The following is a 6,991-nucleotide window of genomic DNA, read 5'->3' on the forward strand; positions in this document are numbered from 1 at the left end:
TCCAACAGGTCCTCTTCTAGTGATTGACAGCAGCAGAGGGCGGGTGCAATAGCTAGTTTGCTATTGGCTATTGCAAAGTGAAATAGCCAATATAAATCTAGCTATGCATTACTATGGTGGTTTTTTTTTTTATTCTGACGGCGTACGCCAGTGGTTCTCAACCTGTGGGTCGCTGTGTGATTTCTGCTGTGCTAGGTGAGAGTCCTCCTCAGCACTCTCCCAGCGGAGTAGTGTCAGTTCTCCCACCACGCCGCCAGATGTCGCTGAAGCAGCCGCGTCATCCCTAAATTTTACCGTTGGGGGTGACCACAACTTGGCAAATGTTACCAGGGGGTCCCGGCCCTAGAAAGGTTGAGAACCACTGCACTAGGGGATCATTTGGTAGATGTAATGCCCAGTCTGACAGAGAGTATCTACTGCTTACACGGAGTGGTGTCTATAACTTTTTCTGTTACCCAAAAAAGTGTCTATTGATTCACTTGGAACTCATGAAACCACTATCTTTTATTCATACCTTTCTATAACTGGTTTTAAATGAAGGGAAGGTAGTACTAGTTAAAAGCAGGGAATCACTTTTTACTCTTGCATTATGAACAGTCTATTGGATGAAATCTGTCATATTCCTTGCAACACTAGTGAAGGGGTCCCGATTTTTACCAATGTGACTACATTCAATGCTGGCAAAGTTTTTGTACAACTATACAAAGTCTTGTTCTGTGTACATTTTTACAGTACATTTTTACAGTACATTTTTACACCCAACATCATAATACAGTAAACTCCCACTTTTTTGTTACCTACTGGGATCGGTAGATGCCAGATAACTGTAGTTTCTGGTTGCTTCAGCATTAATAGTAACTCTCAAGCAAACCCCCCCACACCCAGGTCTGATCCTCTGCTCAGTGGCTGGGTGCAATAGCCAGCCTGCTATTGCCTATTTCAAATTGCAATAGCCAATAGCAGGCTGGCTATTGCTCCCCGTTGTTTACATTCGCTGGCCGGCAACAATATGTAGACAGAGAATTTTTCAATAAATCTAGTTGCTGATGAAATGTATTAGTGTGCACCTACCAACCGGCAATTTTTTAGTGTGCATCAAGCCACCAGCAAAGAAAAAAAAAATCGAGAACATATGTGCTCTATTTTTTTGTCAGTTGCTTGAGAGTGCCAGTTGCTTGAATGCTGGATAATGGGGAATTTGCTGCGCTGAAAAAAGAAAGTTAAATTCATAGTGATGATCATACATGCAAAACGTATGACCCAGTCCACTTACAGCATTCACTGGGGCTGGCCTGTCTTCTGTTTCATAAGCGGTCTTCCCCAGGGCCAGTAGAAGAAATGGTTAATTCACTCTCAGCGCTCCCTTTATTCACATAAATAAATACCTAAACAAAGAAAACAAAAGAGGAGATAACTACATTTAATTGCTTAACATATTAGCAGAAGCCTCCAACTGATTGCTGGACCAAATGCATTTTAATGAGAGTTCTGAATGCAGGACCTAATGTGCAGTTCACAGCCATATGAAATCCATCAGTAAAAGTGGAGGGATAATACACAGAGAGGGCCCTCTTATACAGCGCCTTTTATTCTAAACCAGCACATTGTGTACCCAACAGCATGCAGCATAAGCTTTTCATTACCACATCTTTCAATGCTTATTTCTCATTAAAATTATACCAGGACACACAGGATCAAAACAACATTTTATTAATGTAGCTAAAAATCAATGCTAATCATTGTTTAGTGGTTAATTTAATTTCTTGCTACCAAAAAAGCAGAACCAGAAGACACCATCCTGACTATATATTGTCACAATTTTATCCCTCTCAAATTATATATTAAAAAGAAAAAGAATTGGAGTTTTACAGACAGTTCTTTCTTCAGGTGAGAGTTTTCAAAGGTCATAAAGTCACCAAGGCATTTGCTACTGATTGGGAGTTAAAGGTCTACAGAAGTGTCTTACAAACACAATTTCACTCATGTCAAGTTACAGAATATAAACTCATCATTTTTCTATGTTGTATTACCATACTTCATTGTGGTAACTGACAGTATAATTATAGTCCCACCAGACCATGCAGATGCCAGGTGGCCAAGTAGTACAATAGTGAGTTATATTTAAAAAAATCCAAGTTTTATTATATATTTATATCATGGATTGTAAAGTTGAGTCTATGGGGTTGATTCACTATAGGCAAATAGGCTGTTTACTTTGCAAGGGAATTTTCATTAGCTTAGGTAAAATTCTGCTGAGGTCCATCATTCAAGCGTGTGTTTTTTTTATTTGACTTGCACGGGAATGTGTATTCATTGGCAAGTAATTTTTCAACACATTGTCCACGGTCTAAATATTGAGAAGCATAATCACGCAGTTCAATGTAAGTAAATGGATACTGGTATTTTCTTAATTTTATTTAGGACTGCAAAAACATGTTTGAAAACATTTCTATAAGGTAAATATGGCATATTGCATATGAATACATTATATTTACAATTCCAGCCTGCAGGTGGAGATCTGGGCTCCTATGATAGCTCAAGCTCAAATTTACACATACAGCTGTATGACTCAGGGGAGGACTTATGCTACCTCCCTCCCTCTCACTGCCAGCTTTGTGAGGTCCTATGAAAATTTGAATCAGAGATCGAGTTTGCCGGTAGATTATACAAAATATAATTTTAAATATCCTTAAAGAACTTAATAATATATTAATAAAACTCCTTAAAATTTGGTTAGAGTGGGGTAAGAATAGAGGTCTAAGGTTTGTACTGCTATCCAGGGCTCCATTAGAAAGATTTCTATTCACTTTCTTTCATGGTGACAACAATTTCAACAGACAGTAAAAGAGGAAAAAGGAAAAGGAACGACAGCAATGAAAAGCTGATGGGTTCCAGCATTCCACTACTTTTCTAAAAAAAATGCATTTCTGTCTGTGTCATAACAGCAGATTTGACCTCAGTTCTTGTTTGGTGAAACTGTTGTCACTGGAAAAATAAGTGAGCACCAGATAGCAATAAAAACCCAAGACGGATTCTTATCCTTCCCCACTCTATCCAAAACTAAACAAAAAAAAGCAGTCTTGGCTACACATACACTTGAAAAAAATTATTTTTTAAAATAGAAACCGTTAGATTTTCTCTTTAAACAAATGTTTATTCCATGGTGTGTAAATTTGTACTTTACATGTTTTGTAATTGAAACGTCTCGTTTTTTGGGCTTTTAAAATGTGCATTTTCAGCATTAAATGCTCCTGACCTCCCCCAGATTCCCCATGTCCCCATGTTAGCAGTTAGATCCATTTTTTTTCCTGAGAGCTCATAGCTCTCTTTAAATATAATTAATGCACACTGCAATACTGTTTTTTTTCACCAGAAAGAGTGCTCTAGGTCAAGTTAGAGAATAAAACTCCCTTTCTCAGCAAAATGAATGGCTCATGGGAGAGGAGAATCCATTAACACGGTACAAGTTTGTGCCTAAAGCAGCTATTCACTATTACACTATTGCTGAAAACCTTTAAAAATTTGGTTTACAAGAACAAAAGGCTTTACAAAGTCAATGAATACCACCTACTTGACTTGATCACCCGAGAATTTAAAAGTAGATATTTTTTGTTGCAGGGTTATATGTCGATTCAAAAGCAAAATGTTCATGGAAATGACTTAAATGTTGGATACACTGAGCACTCTAGAGGAAAAAAAATGATATGCTACTGGTACTTTTGCTTGCAGCAGTAGAGATTTTGAAGGTTGCCTACAAGCTGTCAGAACTCACATTTGTACTACTTGGAATTGATAACTGCATCTCAAATCCTTCATGACAAGGCTGAAAAAGATAATCCAGAGAGATACATGTGCTTTCCTTGCGAACATCATGAAGATATTTAAGGGAGAAATGTCAATTATACACTAGGGATGGAAATTAACAGTTCTATTCTGTAAAAAAATCTGATTGTCCTCATTGGATTTTAACAAATTGCTGTACAAACGAGCCATAATATATTTGGGCTAGTGTAAAATATCAAATTGAATACTACTATGTATTGTAAATGTAGGCTGTACTCCAAATATTAACATGGAGCCATATTACCAATTTTCCTGGGAAGGATAAACAAAGAGTACCTGAAAGTCCATGGAGAAAGTGCTGCCGAAAGGTATTTATTTGGAGGTGAACATACAGTTTGCTTACTTGGTCATGTGATCTCTGGTATAGACCATCCAGATTAAACTACTATACTTTCGCTTCAGCATAAAAAGAATAAGTGACCAAGTGTATAGGCCTTTACGTTATTTCCACTTTCACAGCCAAATTGGGATAAAACCTATTTTATAATTGTTACATTTTCCTATTCACATAGCATAAGCTAAAAAATATTTAAAAATGCATCTTGCAGTTTAAATTGCTCTTACTTGAGCTAGGGTTTCTTGACTTCTTAAAGGTTAAAATTTCTACTTGCTTCTCCTTCTTTTGTAATGTTAGAAGGGGCTGCAAGGGGTTAAAGGATTACAACCTTGGTTTCGCCATTGTATGTTAAATAAGTTAATGAGAGAAAAAAAATCCTCACTTCAGTCCTAAGTCTTTCTATAGGAGAGATCACTGTGAAGGTGTTGAGAAAAACCTGGAATCAGCCATGTTGCCTGCTGCAACAAAACATCTAAAACATAAGAAATATTTTTTCTAAAATATTTTTTAATTATGCTGTGTGAATAGATACATATTACAAACATATATAGAGATTTTCTCAAATTTGATTGCAAAAGTGTAAATACGCTTTAAGGTATGTGGACAACCATGGCGGGAGCCTGGAGCAGGATTTACTCCTGGAGAAGTACTGTAAGTATTTCAGACCTCTACTATATAATCTTTAAATATTCATCCCAGCTCGGGTGTCAATATAGTTTTATTTAACCCCTTCATGACGGGAGACGTACACTGTACGTCCCGGCACTTTGCCTATATGACTGGCCACGTACAATGTACGTGACGAGTTATATCAGGCTCTGTAATGGTGGTAACTGCTGATTCTCAGCGGTTACCAGTCATTAATGAATGCCTCAGTATTGAGGCATTCATTGATGAAATAGTTAAGCTTTTGTAAAAGCTTATTTCTTTCGTTAATGAAAGAATGAAGCCGTTACATGCAAATACGGGAGAGCTAAATAGCGCTCCGGTATTTGACAGCTGAAAATAGCAGAGGCAGCAGAGTGACTCACCTCCCTGCTATTTGTTTTGACAGCTCCATAGACTGGCCCGATGTTTATGAAGCTATGTGATACATCTCAAGCAAAGAGATACAATGTATCTCTTTGTTTAAAATGTATCATTTCTGATCGTCTAGGCACGATCAAAGCGCTTTAGTGAGATCTGAATCTGACATGCTGTCAGGATCAGTCTCTATGGTTATTATTAGCTGTTCCTAAGTTTGGAGCAGCCTAATAATAGCCAAAAATTAAAAAAAGTTAATTTATCAAGCAGTCATAGTGACTGCTTAATATAAACTGACAAAAAAAAGGTTTGTTTTTTTTACTTTTTTTGTTACAAAGTATAAAAAAATAAAGTGTAAAACAAAATTAGGAAAATAAAAATTATATATAAATATATTTTTATACTATGATTAATGAAAGGTAAACGTTTTTGGACCATTGAGCTAGGTGACTTAAAGGCTACGTTTACCTTTGGGGCCATGTTTCATGTTACACTCATATTCAATGTATGTGTATATAACACGAAACATGGTCATATTGCAACTACCCTCCTCCTGCCCCATAGCCACATTTACCTGAATCCTAGATTCCTTTCACCACAGGCTGCTGCTCTCTTTTATACTGGGACGTGTTTGCTCATTTCTACACCCACACAGTCATATCATCCATTCACAGATCCTTTGAGAGGATCTGTGACTAAACTACAAGCCCCAATAGCCACCACGGCAGTGGCTTAGAGGTGTGCAGTGACATCACTGAACTAGTAGCCCATTCATTCTTTCTCCCATCCAAGTTACTGAACATTTATTATCGTTAATAAAAAAGTTTTTGAGTGCTATTTTAAATACCTCGGTGCTCACAACCACAAAATGGAAGTTACGGGTTAGAGGCTCTTTTGCGGGTAAGCAAAGCAGTCATTTTAAGAGACTGCGGTGGTCTAATAGTCTATGATGGATTTGGTGGCTTGTTACGCATGGAGTGTTTGGTGACACTTTAACCAGTTGACATCCGCGGTGTTAAACCCCCTTCCCATCCAGGCCATTTTTCACTATTCAGCGCTGCGGTACTTTGACTGACATTTATTCCGTCATGCAGATAAACCGGAAGCGCCGACCACGCGCGGGGTGGGGGTGGGGGGTTTGCCGCGAACGAGTACATATAGGCGATCAGCGGGCTATGGACCCACTGATCGCCTATATGTGAAACACCCGGTAACGGGTGTGTTTAATTGTCGGGTCTCTTCTGCCCGTGCGTGACCGCTAGGGGGCGCGCGCGAGCAGAAAAAAATTGCCGTCTGGAGACGGCAACCCGCAGATGTAGCAGTGCCGTTCGTCCGTTTTTTTACTACGGGCGGACAGCAAGAGGTTAATAAAAGTTATTTCTGGGTCTTGGGAAACACACATAGTAATTGCATTACGTAGAGTATACGATGAAGAACAGTAAAAATTAGCCACAACACATGCATAAAAGGTTGCATTTTACAGTGGATTTTATGGTTAACCTTCTCATGGCATATACAGTCATTTAGGTATGATGGCAACCTTTACTACAGAATATGACAGACAATCAGCTGTTGCCTATTCATGCCAGTTTACTAGCTGACCTTATACACTCTTTGGCTGGCAAGGCATGCTGGGACTTGTTGTTTTACTGGGACTGCTGGAGATCTGATTGCTTATCACACTCATTCAGCATTGAAAGCCTATGAAAAGTGGGAAATATATTGACATGATAATGGTTGCTTTACATATACCAATGATGTCCCGCAAACTATATATATATATATATA

The 6,991-nt window shown here is 38.2% G+C and overlaps 1 protein-coding gene across 2 annotated transcripts in view; it reads right to left on the reverse strand.

The window, feature by feature from the left end:
- Window positions 1-6,991, reverse strand: part of ATXN1 (ataxin 1) — a 156,670-nt gene that overhangs the window by 47,836 nt on the left and 101,843 nt on the right. For both annotated transcript variants that reach the window (XM_018567846.1, XM_018567845.1), the window contains exon 4: window positions 1,274-1,385. The gene's annotated coding sequence lies outside the window, so the exon portion shown is untranslated. The remainder of the gene's footprint in view (window positions 1-1,273; window positions 1,386-6,991) is intronic.

The sequence above is a fragment of the Nanorana parkeri genome, unplaced genomic scaffold (assembly GCF_000935625.1).
Source record: "Nanorana parkeri isolate BGI_ZX_2015 unplaced genomic scaffold, ASM93562v1 scaffold1102, whole genome shotgun sequence".
NCBI lineage: Eukaryota > Metazoa > Chordata > Amphibia > Anura > Dicroglossidae > Nanorana > Nanorana parkeri.